The sequence below is a fragment of the Leptonychotes weddellii genome, chromosome 3, assembly GCF_054177405.1.
Source record: "Leptonychotes weddellii isolate Sample4059 chromosome 3, ASM5417740v2, whole genome shotgun sequence".
NCBI lineage: Eukaryota > Metazoa > Chordata > Mammalia > Carnivora > Phocidae > Leptonychotes > Leptonychotes weddellii.
In genome coordinates, this window is record NC_138371.1 from 3,500,187 (window position 1) to 3,512,046 (window position 11,860).

Consider the following 11,860-nt stretch of genomic DNA (forward strand, 5'->3'; position numbering starts at 1 on the left):
CGTGCAGGGGCAGAAGGAGGGGTCCAGTGCCTCGGGGCTTGGCACAGCGGGCGCCCACACCAGTACCTGCAGACACACTCACCCTCACTCCCACACACACTGTCTTGTTGTGATTTATAATAAATACATATCTTGGTCTTCCTGCAGCTTCCTGCCTCACAACCCCCCAAATCCTTGGAATTTCCTGAGCAACGAGAGCAATGGGAGCATATATTGTTACAACATTTGGTCTCGGGTCCCCAGTTCCTGAAATCCTTTCAGAGCCATAAGGTGAATGGGTGTCTCATTATTCATGACAAGCCTCTTTCCACTAGAATGAATTTATTTTAATGAGGTGACTCTTGGAAATTCCCTGACTATGGGAGGAGAATGGTTGTCAGGAGAACTAACCAGGGATAGAGAGCTGGAACTTTCCATCCCACCCCCTGATTTCCCGGGAGGGGTGAGGATCTGCAGGTTCGATTAATGACCAACGGCCAATGATTTACTCAATCAGGCCTGTGTAATAAGGCCTCCATAAAATCCCAAAGGGTCAAGATGGGGAGAGCATCCAGGTTGGTGAACCAGTATGCTTCCCCAGACCACTGAGCTGGGCCCCAAACTCCACAGAGACATAAGGTCCTTTGTTCGGGGCCTCACCCTGTATATCTCTTCATCTGGCTGTTGATCTGTATCCTTTAATATTCTTTATAATAAACTGACAATCTAGTGACTAAACAAGCTTCTTGACCCCTGTGAGCTGCTCTAGCAAATTAATCGAACCCAAGGAGAGGGTTGTAGGAACTTCTGATCTGTAGCTAGTAGGTCAGAAGCCCAGGTGACCTGACTTGAAATTGGTATCTGACGCAGATGGCAGTTTGTGGGACTGAGCCCTGTCCGCTGGGATCTGATGCTGTCTCTGAGTAAATAGTGTCGGATTGAGTTGAATTATAGGACACCCAGCTGGTGTCAGAGAACTTTTTGGTAGCATGGGAGGCCCCCATTCCACACTGGAATTGGGAGACGAGACAGTAGACACACACACAGCTCACACACACACACACACCTGTTGTCTTTGCCGAGAGCACACTCCCTTGTCTGCCCACAAGTATTAGGCATCTACCCAAATGTCTTCCCGGAAATCCATCAGCAGCTTCCCTCTGCTTAGTGTACCTTCTACGTTCATCTCCATAGTTCTTCTCACACTATTGGCTTTCTCGACTCTAGACTGAAAGTTCCTTGAAATCTGGAATTGCATCTTGTCATATCCTGGGTACCTAACAAGGGTGCCTTTCATCCAGGGTTGTTGGGAAAACACATTAGGGAACAAAACACACTATGACAACACTTTGGGAGTTTTTAACACAAAGATATTTTTGTGTTTATGTTCCATTCATTTTTGATCCCTCCCACCACAGACAGAATGTAGAGAGCAAAATATGACATGGGTTTGTCATGACCTAGAGCAAAGGTTTCGACTCGCCTGCTCTATCAAGTGGTAGCTCAGGGGTCTGCACTCAGTGCTGGTTTCCCAGCCCCCGGGACCAAGTGGCCAGAAGGGCCATGCGTCACTCCCAGGGGCACGTGAGAGTGGCTTCTCTACATGCTGTCCTTGCCACGGCCACACAGGGACTCATGTTCCAGAAGGTGCAGACACAGTTTCTGGAGACCCCGTCAGACTCTCCCTGACCAGATGACATGAGGAGAAAGAACCCTCGCTATTTTAAGCCCCTGAGACAGAAATTCTTAATCTGCTACCACAGACTTGCTTAGCTCGTCTAATTGCAGAATGCACATTCTTCTAGAAAAGTGTGTCTGTAAGGTCCCTTGAAGCTGTAATGGGCTGAATTGTGTCCGCCTCAAAACCCCATGTTGAAGCCCTAGCGCTCACGACCTCAGAATGTGCGGCTGTGTGGAGATAGGACCTTCAAAGAGATAATTAAAGTTAAATGAAGACAGAAGGCTGGGGTCCTGATGCAGTGGGACTGGTGTCCTTTCTAAAGAGGAAGAGACACTGGGGACGCACACACACAGAGCACAGAGCCCGTGAGCTCACAGCAAGAAGACCGCCAAGCGGAGAGTAAGCCGAAGAAATCCATCCTGCCGGCTTCACCTCGCACTTCCAGCCCCCAGAAGTGCCACAAACACACTTCTGTTGTGTAATCCCCAGAGTCGGTGGCACCTCGTGACAACAGGCTGAGCAGACAAATACAATGAGCCTGATATTCTATAAGTTGCATCTTTTATTTGCATGATTGGAGGTGAAATCTATGAATAAGACTCACAAAATTCGGGGATAAATGACATAACATGTCCTCTTTTGTTAGGATTTCTTAGTAACCATGGAACATAAGGTAATATATAAGAGTAAAAGAAACACAATTCTGTTTTCCCTTCCATGAAACTTTTAAATTTCTTAGCATCCCAGTCAAGGATTTATGATGTAATTTCAGAAAGCCCACATCTTGTTTTGAAAAATGCACTTTCTGTGGATGTATCTGAATGGTGGGTGACCAGAATGTGGCCCTACACATCCCAGGGACACTGGCTAAGTGAGTGCTCATTTGTATAGCATGACAAATCTTTGTTGGGAGCTGGGGTGAAATCAGATTTAAGTGAAGAGCCTGGTTTTGAATATGGGGGTTGAGGTATTGGTTCGCTTCATGAATACGGGTATGTAACACCCAGGAGCGAATATTTCAGCCAAGAAATAATGCACCAGGTTGTCAGGTCAGCTGTTTACGCGCTTCCATCCCCCCTCCTATGTCCACAGCCCATTTGGATACCTTGCTCATCAGTCAGGACACCTGTCTCCCACCAAGTCTGAGCGTGGCTCGTGACCCCACATGAGAGAAAAGGAGCCCCCTCAGTGAATCAGGGAGGACCATGAGCTAAAACCGAAGCTGCTACAGAGGCTCCCAGTCTGTCCGCCTTTTAATTGTATGATTATCCTTTTGCTGTGGGTTGAACTGGATCCCCCAGAAAGGTCTATTTAGGTCCTAACCTCTGGGTACCTGTGAATGTGACCTTATTTGGAAATAGAGTCTCTGCAGATACAATCAAGTTAAGATGAAGTTATCTTGGATCAGGATGGGCCCTAGGGACTGGTGTCCTGATGAGAAGGGAAAATTTGGACAGAGCCACAGAGGAGCGACGCTCACAGAGAAGGTGGCTGAGGGACATGGAGGCAGGCATGGCAGTGGGGAGGCATCTGTGAGCCGAGGAGCGCCAGGGAGCACCAGGGATCATCAGGGATCACCAGGGAGCACCAGCAATGGCCCGAGGCCGGGAGACACAGCAAGGGAGGCTTCTCTGAGCCTTCAGAGGGGACATGGCTTTTCAACACCTTGATTTCCGACTTCCAGCTTCCAGAACTGTGAGAGAATAAACTTATTTTATTTTATATCACCCTCTTTGTGACCTGATTGTGGTCATTTGTTACCACAACCACAGGAAACTAGACACTTTAGCTCCTGCCAATTCCTTCCTATAGCATGGAAAATTTAGAGCCAGTGATGGCAATGGGTATAGGTAAAAAAGAAGACACACACACACACACACTCACACACTCACATGCACACACTCACCCGCACACACTCACACACTCATACACACTCAATAATAAATGAAGAACATAAGCCCGGGGTTGTGTAATACAACATGCCATAAAAACTCACTTTTTCACTGACCAAAGGAGCATAGAACTACACAGTTAATCTTCAGTGAAATGATTCTGACACAAATAACTTTCATTTGAAATACTGCCTTTTATGCTGGAAAGAGAAATACGCTTTTTTGCTTGCCCTTGGCCAACACCAACTCTGAAAAAGTTCCTCTTATTCCAGCTTTCCTGCCTGAGCCCCCGAAGACCCGCAGCGACACCTCAGTGGCCCTTCTGGGGACCAGCGCTGCGCTGACCCTCACGGACGCCCACCCTGCCTGTTAGAATATAACACCAGCTACGGTGATGAGCCATTGCCTCCTATCCAGCCTCTCAGTCTTTGAGGGGGACTGAGATTCAAAGACAAGCTTGGGAGGGTCAAGTCATAGAATCCCTGCACTGAAAGGAGATAAAATGCGATAAAATGGGGTCATTTGCCAGAAAGCAAAACAAAGCCTTTTGCTTAACTACACAACCCACGTGCGGTGGTTAAGAAACTAGGGAAAGCAGACCTGGTGTTTTCCTTCCTGCTTCATATGCTTTAAGTTTCTCGTAAGTTGTAAGTTTCACAATGGGCCATGGGTCACCAGCCTAAACAGTTGAGACCGTTCTGGAAAGAGAGGGGATTTGACATATCAGGACATGTGTTTCTGAAATCACTGTGGAAAATCAATGCCCTTCCAGTCATGAAATCCTTTGATTGCCTTGATGAGATCATTGTAGTCTTCCGCAATGCTTCATGGTATAATTACCAAATTGTGCAAATTAATGCTATTTTTAGTTATTTTTTTTCTATAGAGACTTTAACACCAGCGCATTCTTTTACCAGATTCATAAATCTTAAGCAATTTCAGCCTGAGTAGGCAAAAGTTGAAACAAAGATGCAAGGCAGTGTTGAAATATTTAGAAGCTTGCTCTGAACCATTCCAAATCCATTATTTTTAGACTGAAGTTTTGAAAATACCACTTCATAATAATTCATAATCAGAAAAGTTCTCCACAACTATGGGAACTAAAGACCATTCACTGAGTTGAAAATTATGGAATAAACACCAATCCCAGGGAGCATAGTTCTGGATACCAATCATTCTGTGACAGTCACCCTGGCCTGGACCCATCTAAACTACATATGTGCGCCTGGCAGGCCTGGGTTCTTCGTCATCAGCCTCTTGGAGGACAACACCAGCCCCCGCACCCCACCCCGTGGTCCGCTACCATCTCCTGCCTGCAGAGGCCACTGCTTTCTGGAAATGAGACCCTCTCTTGAGGAACCCGTGGGCTTTATCTGGTCCCCGAGTAGAAAGAGATCTGCAGCTTTTTCCAGAAAGTTCAGCATGGAAAAGTTCCTCACAAGGAAGCTTCAGCAAGAATAAAAGTGGCAAGTAGGGTCAGGAGATCCCCTGGCCAGAGTTTGGTTCCAGATGTGGGCGTCTTAACTTCCTGAATGTGATTCCTCCTTCTGTGAACGTCTGCTTTTCATCAATCAACACGGCAGCCAACAAAACAGGATTTCATCAAGGTCCAAAGGAAGTGCTTGCTGACGTGCAGAAGTGCCACTAGGATGAAACTTTGAAGAAGGGGCTCGCTACCAGGCTGGGGGTGGGGGGCACATTTGTCTGACACCTCCAGCTGTGGGCTCCTTCAGGGTCCACCTCAGCTTTAAGACAAGGTCATGGTCCTCTTTAGGTGGCCCCAACCAATGACCCAGCAAGGCCATGCAAGGGCTTGGTTTTCCCACCCAACGCAGAGCTCCTCTCTTGGGCATTTTCCTCCAGCACTCCCTCTTGGGCGGGGAGCAGGGACTGTCTAGTCTGCACCACGGCCTGATGTCCCCCCCACCCCACCCCCACCGGCTCAGTCCTGCCCTCTCCCCTTAGCTATCACAGCCATTACCCCCAACAAACTCTTCATCCCTAACTCCATCTCCAGCACAGCTCTCCAGACAACCAGCCAGCTTACAACATGTTGTCAAACCCTTAGACACAGACTTACTGAATCCTAAAGAATCTAAAGAAAACAAAGGGAGTCAAATTTGGCTGAACCTATAAGAAAGGCAATTTTAGGAGGGGGAATGGGACTTGAGACCACCAACTGGCATATATTTAGAGGACAGAAAATAGGATTTTAAAAAATTGAAAGGGTACGAATTTTATTAGTTTATTAAATTATTAATTTATTAATCTTGATTTTTCAGTTTTCCTTTCATGTCTCAGAGTCCACATATCTTTTATCCAAATTACCATAATTTTTTTGGTGAGGGGAGGTGTGGAGGGTTGCTTAGAAGGTCATAGGCCCTTTGTGTTTTTGGGGGTTTTTTTAAGATTTTATTTATTTCTTTGAGAGAGAGACAGAGAGTATGAGAGAGAGAGGGAGCATGAGCAGTGGAGAGGCAGAGGGAGAAGCAGGCTTCCCGCTGAGCAGGGAGCCCGATGTGGAGCTTGATCCCAGGACCTGCAGATCATGACCTGAGCCGAAGGCAGACACTTAAGCGACTGAGCCCCCCAGGCGTCCCTTAGGCCCTTGGTGCTTTGTGCACAGTAAACAACCAGTAAGGAGTGCTGGTCTGGGATAGCCTCTTTTTGTGTCTGTCAAGGAATTCTCTGGCCCATTCTCAAGGTCAGCATTTCTACCGGTGAATGCAGAGATGCCGCCCACACACGGCAAGGCCACAGCAAGTGTGTGTGAACAAAAGGATAGAAACTTTCTCCTGGGAGCCTAGTGCCCTTGGAGGCGGAGCTCTGGGAGGATTCTGCAGCAGATGGGAACTCTTCAGCTTCCGAATCCGACATTTCAGCTCCCAGGTCTGGGCTTGCAGATCTGGGCAGGGTCTCTGGGAGCGGTCTGTGCTGGCCTTGGTGAAGCTGGAAACAAAGTGCCCAGGGAAGGTGTGGGGGCACAAATAGGCTAGCCCGGGGCGCCTGGGTGGCTCAGTCGGTTGGGCGACTGCCTTCGGCTCGGGTCATGATCCTGGAGTCCCGGGATCGAGTCCCGCATCGGGCTCCCTGCTCGGCAGGGAGTCTGCTTCTCCCTCTGCCCCTCCCCCCTCTCGTGCTCTCTCTTTCTCATTCTGTCCCTCAAATAAATAAATAAAATCTTAGGAAAAAAAAAAAAACAAATAGGCTGGCCCCTGGAGCAGGAGCAGAGCTGGGACGGAGCGCAGGTTTTCACAGAAGAAAACACCAGCTGCACTGAGGTGACCATCTCGAGCTTTGTGACTGGGCCCAGCTGTTCTCTTCCCTTGTGGTTCCTGCCTCCATGCTTTGTCACCTGCTCTGGGCCCTGGGATGCCCATCAGCTGGATTCCCACGCATGAGCTCTGGTTGGGTTCGGCCAATGAGGAGCAGCTGGAGATCGGAGAGAGGAAGGGAGTGGGGGAGGGGTTGGGCATTATCCCCTTGGCTCCCTCCTCCTCCCCAGGGAGGTCGCCACCCACAAACCATCCCCGTCCCTCAACCAAGGGTCCCTACCCCTCTCCAGACACCTGAGTCTTCACCCTGACTGCTCAAAGCACCTTCCACTCTGAGAGGTCCTGGAGAGATGTGTGGACACTGGCTCTCGCCCCTCCAGTCAGAGTGGGCATCTAACCAGCTCCGAGGTGCACCTTTCAGAGGCTCCACACCTGTGCTCCCTCCAGGCTCTGCTTACTCTCTGTCCCTCCTCCCCTCGGACCCGTGAAGGTACCAGGTCAGCGTCTACTAGCTCTGGTTATTCCTGGCTCCCACTTGCAAACGAATGCCTCCGGGACTCATCTTACCGCGAAAGTGCATCTGTTTTCTGTGCGACCCTGACCGGCTCCCCTCTTCCACGTCCTCCGCGGCCTGCACCCCCTTTCCAACTCCCCATCTCTGACAGTGGCATGTGTTCTGTTGCTTACTTCATCAGCAGGTTCGGGACACGCTGACTGAGGTGACACGTCAGGGTTGGGGCCAGAGGCTGGACAGAGAAGAGGCCTCAGAGCCCGGGCATCCCAGGGACTGGGCTTGACTCAGTGGGAGAAGGAGTCCCTGGAGAGCCCAAGAGATGAGAGAAGGGGAAAGGCCAGGGGACGGGAGAGGGATGAGACAAGAGGGGAGAAGAAACAAAGATGCTGGGTCACGGAGACAAATGGAGAAAAGTACTAAGGTTTGTTTAAACTTCATTTTGATGAGTTGATGGCCTCCCCTGTAAGCACACTGCAAAGGCATCACACAAACCTGCGCACAGCTGAAGGCAGGGGTCTCTGCAAGTGTTTCCCCAATACTGGTTCCTGCACCCCGCGCTCTGCTGAACCAGTCCCTTCACCCCACGCGCCCCTGCCAAAGGCCCCCCTTCCTCTGTTCGTATTCATGCTCAGCTCCAATGCCCCAAATCCTAACAAGGCGTCTTCACCCCAGCTTGTGTTCCATCGGATCCCCAGGCCCATGCTGGGGCACCCCGACCCTGGCATCTCCCCAGCAGCCCCTCCCTGGCCCTCGCCCCCCCACCCCTCCCCAGGCCTCCCAGGCTGCAGAGGGAATGAGCGAGATCTCTTCTGCAGTGAAAAATGAAGCCCCGGGCAGGCACTTTCCCTATTTAAATCTAAACCAAATTAATTTGGGGAATGGCATTTGCGGTTTAATTCCTAATGACTGTACATGAGTGGATACGTCCTATTTTCTGATGAGATATTTCACCGTCTCTCCCACAAAAATGGCAAAATGAATCAGTGTAGAAGTGATGGATGCGGAGAAGCCAACTGTAAACAAAAGTAAATGCGTTTTCCCAGTGCAAACCCTCTCGTAATCTGAAGGACGCTGCTTCATATCCCCCTGAAGCCTCATTTGTAACATGAAGTGGTTAAAATGGATGATCTCATACTCTGTGACTTCATGGGTTTCTATGGTTTTATAAGGCGAGAATGGGACAAAACAGCTGCTCACAGAAGGAAGGTTCCTTTGGTCTGACCACTTTTTCCTGGCCTCTGTGTGAAAGGGAAGGGGTCAGAGGCAACACTCAACAGTGGAGACTGTCAAGCAAGGACACACCCTCATGGGGTTGGGGTCCCCGTTCTTCCAAGGAGACTGAACAGGGACAACCTGCTGCTTACCAGCCTCCAGCAACTGGAATTCCTTCTGACTTACCCACCTGCCCAGGGAGGACCACGGCCTGACCTCCTCATGCTGCTCATGATCCCTGGGTTGGTTTGGCTTGGTTTTAATATTGATTCGGTTGTCACTATAAAAGCAGAGCAAAGTCACTTGTGGAAATTTTCAATAAACAAACAAAAAGAAAAAAAAAAAAAGGAAAGGAAATTCCCTAAAAGGTCTGGCACCTAAGGCTAACTGTCGGCTTTCTTCCACATTTCCTGCCACTTGTGTTAGATGTGTGATTTTTTTTTTTTAAAGATTTTATTTATTTATTTGAGACAGAGAGAATGAGAGACAGAGAGCATGAGAGGGAGGAGGGTCAGAGGGAGAAGCAGACTCCCTGCTGAGCAGGGAGCCCGATGCGGGACTTGATCCCGGGACTCCAGGATCATGTCCTGAGCCAAAGGCAGTCGCTTAACCAACTGAACCACCCAGGCGCCCAGATGTGTGATTTTTGAAATCACGATCTCTGTGCGTAGGAGTCCACATCTCCGTTTTGTCCTGTCCCATGGGAACGGGAGCATTGAGAGCACGATGGAGTGGATGTCTGTGCACAAGGACTGCGTGTGAGGGCAGCTCAGCACCACCGTCAGCCTGCAAAGGAGATGTTGTACTGCAGCAACTTCTTTAAAGAACAGTAATAAAAGAAGAGAATCGGTAGACTAGAAAGTAGGAATGGGACGGAGTTATATTTTTGTATCAAAGCACTCGACAATGTCTCAGTGTGTTCTTTTCTACAAAAAGACAGAACAAGGGAGTCGGAAATGCAAAACAAAGTGGAATTAAACGCTCTCACCCCGGAAGACGTCTCCACCGCTCGAGCCCAAGGCTGCTACTTCCTTTGCCCACGTCTCTCCGACCTGGTCTCGCAACCCCTACCCCTGGCCTCCTGCCCTGTGACCTGACTGAACGCTCAGGCTCAGATCCAGAGATTGGTTGTGGCGTCTGTGGGGACGCCAGACCCTGCTTTCTTGCTGTGCTCGTCCCTGGGCTGTGTCCACCTCTGGCCCTAGGACCGGCCCCAGCCCAGATGACAGATGTGGGCAATCTGGAACGCCGGAGCTCCCACAGGGCTCCATCTCGGGATTTGTCCACATACCTCGACACTCACTCCACCCAAAGGACAGGCCTTTGCCTCAGGGCTCTGCGGGCACCAGGCCCCTCCCCTCCCCCAAGTCCCATGGGTGCCACACCCACCTCTCTGCCCCTCTGACTCATTTCTGGCTCTACCTCCTTTATGCGCATCTCGGCGCGGACAGCACACTCTAATTATAGTCCCTTACGTTCCTGAGATGCAGCGGGGTCCGTCATAACTTGAAGGTCGTGTTTCTATCATAGAAGAAGGAAAGAGCCAGGTAGCTGTTCTTGGAGAGGGCATCTTCAAGTGTCCTTGACACGCAGCTCGATGCCGCACCGTCGTCAAATCAGATGTCTCAAAAGCCATCGGTGTTTCCCTCACCTCCTGGCATGTGCTGAGAAAGAAAATCGGTTGATTTCATCAGAGGGAGCTGATTCATTTTGTGATTTGGGCACAATTTCCCCAACTCCATATACCCAAACCATCCTTAGGAACAAAGCACCTGCATGCCAAGTTGAATCTGCCTCGGATGCTCCGCACATGCACCTCTGACAAGTGCTAACAAGGCACCTTCCTTGTCAAAGCCCGCTTCCTGAGGACCCCAGCCTCAGGGGAGGCAATTCCATGGTGAGGACCAGGAGGGCTTTGCGTTCATGGAGACAAAGCAGGGGGACAGTAAAGCCTGGCCACGCTCAGAGAGCTGGTGGGAGTCTGTCCAAGCACAGATGGGGTGGATGGTTCTGTCACAGAGATGCAGTCAGCACCTCACGACGCTGGCAGGATGGAATCCGAGGAAAAGGGGAAAGGCAGACCACCCGAAAGCTGCTCTTTGTGCCCTTCCTTACCTGTGAACATGGAGATGAGAAGCCCGGTGTCGGGATTAAGACAACGGAAATCTCCCTAGAATCTAGCGTCAGCCCGTTGGCAGGTGGCTGGAAGCACCGTGCCGAGGAGGACATGAGGCCAGAGCTGGGGCCGCCGCCCTCGCAGCTCTGCTGGCCTAGAGACCATTCCCTGGCCGCCCCACTACCCCGACCTTTCTGCACGCAGGGCTTGTCCGGCTTGTGTGTGCTTGCAGTTAAGGAACAATCCAGAAGGCTCTCCCCAGGGCTTTGCAATTATGCATTAGCAGCTTTCGAAGGAGTGGCCTCCCCTGGAGGAACTCGTAATTCTGTTTCATCATACACTTATCCGCAAGCCCTTTCCCCCTATTTCCAATAAAACTTATTTGCAGGGCTCCTATGTCTAAAATTTACCCTTTTCCAAATCTTAATTACTGCAAAGAATTCCAAACTGAATATGCCTCACACTTAAAAAACAAAAACAAAAAACAAAAAACAAAACACACACACACACACACATCCCCAGAAGAATCCTCTAAATATATGTGTTATCTCCCGCGTCAGTGTGGGGCGACTGAAAGGCACCAGCCTCGGGGCTTCGAAGTTCGGCTCCAGCCTAACAATTTGGACTGAACGATGATTGCTATGACTCGTCTGCTCAAGTGGAAAAAAAAAATCGTTTCAAAGATCTGGTTTGCTTAAATTTTAGTTGTAACATGAACCAGTTGTTTCATTACACTTAATAGACTTCGGTAGGACTTGGGAGGGAATAAAAGGTAATTTTATGATTAATTGCTTGAGATGGTTAAAAGTGTATTTCCTCGCTCCTAGATTTTTCTTTCCCACTCGAATCCTAACTAGCATTTCAGAGGAAATAGGTCTGTTCCTCTCCTTGACAGAAATACTTGCAGGGGCCTGAGCTGGCCAGCTTTGCAGGGAGAGCAGCAACCCCAAGCTTCCCCGCTCAGACGACCCGCCAAGAGTCGGAGTGGCTGCAGGTTCGGGGTGGCAATTTATTTTTTATTTTATTTTATTTTTTTGATTTTATTTATTTATTTGACAGAGAGGCACAGCAAGAGAGGGAACACAAGCAGGGGGAGTGGGAGAGGGAGAAGCAGGCTTCCCGCCGAGCAGGGAGCCCGATGTGGGGCTCGATCCCAGAACCCTGAGATCATGACCTGAGCCGAAGGCAGAC

At 49.8% G+C, this 11,860-nt stretch overlaps 1 long non-coding RNA gene across 2 annotated transcripts; it reads right to left on the bottom strand.

The window, feature by feature from the left end:
- Positions 1–4,238: 4,238 nt before the first annotated feature.
- Positions 4,239–11,448, bottom strand: LOC115942858 (uncharacterized). Of its 2 annotated transcripts, XR_014143319.1 has the most exons (5): positions 10,669–11,448; positions 10,029–10,217; positions 8,744–9,370; positions 7,395–7,644; positions 4,239–6,984 (listed from the first exon to the last, which is right to left on the bottom strand). It is a non-coding gene; the product is annotated as an uncharacterized LOC115942858 (long non-coding RNA). The 2 variants fall into 2 exon arrangements; XR_014143318.1 differs by having other exon boundaries at positions 8,744–10,217.
- Between the last annotated feature and the right edge of the window lie 412 nt (positions 11,449–11,860).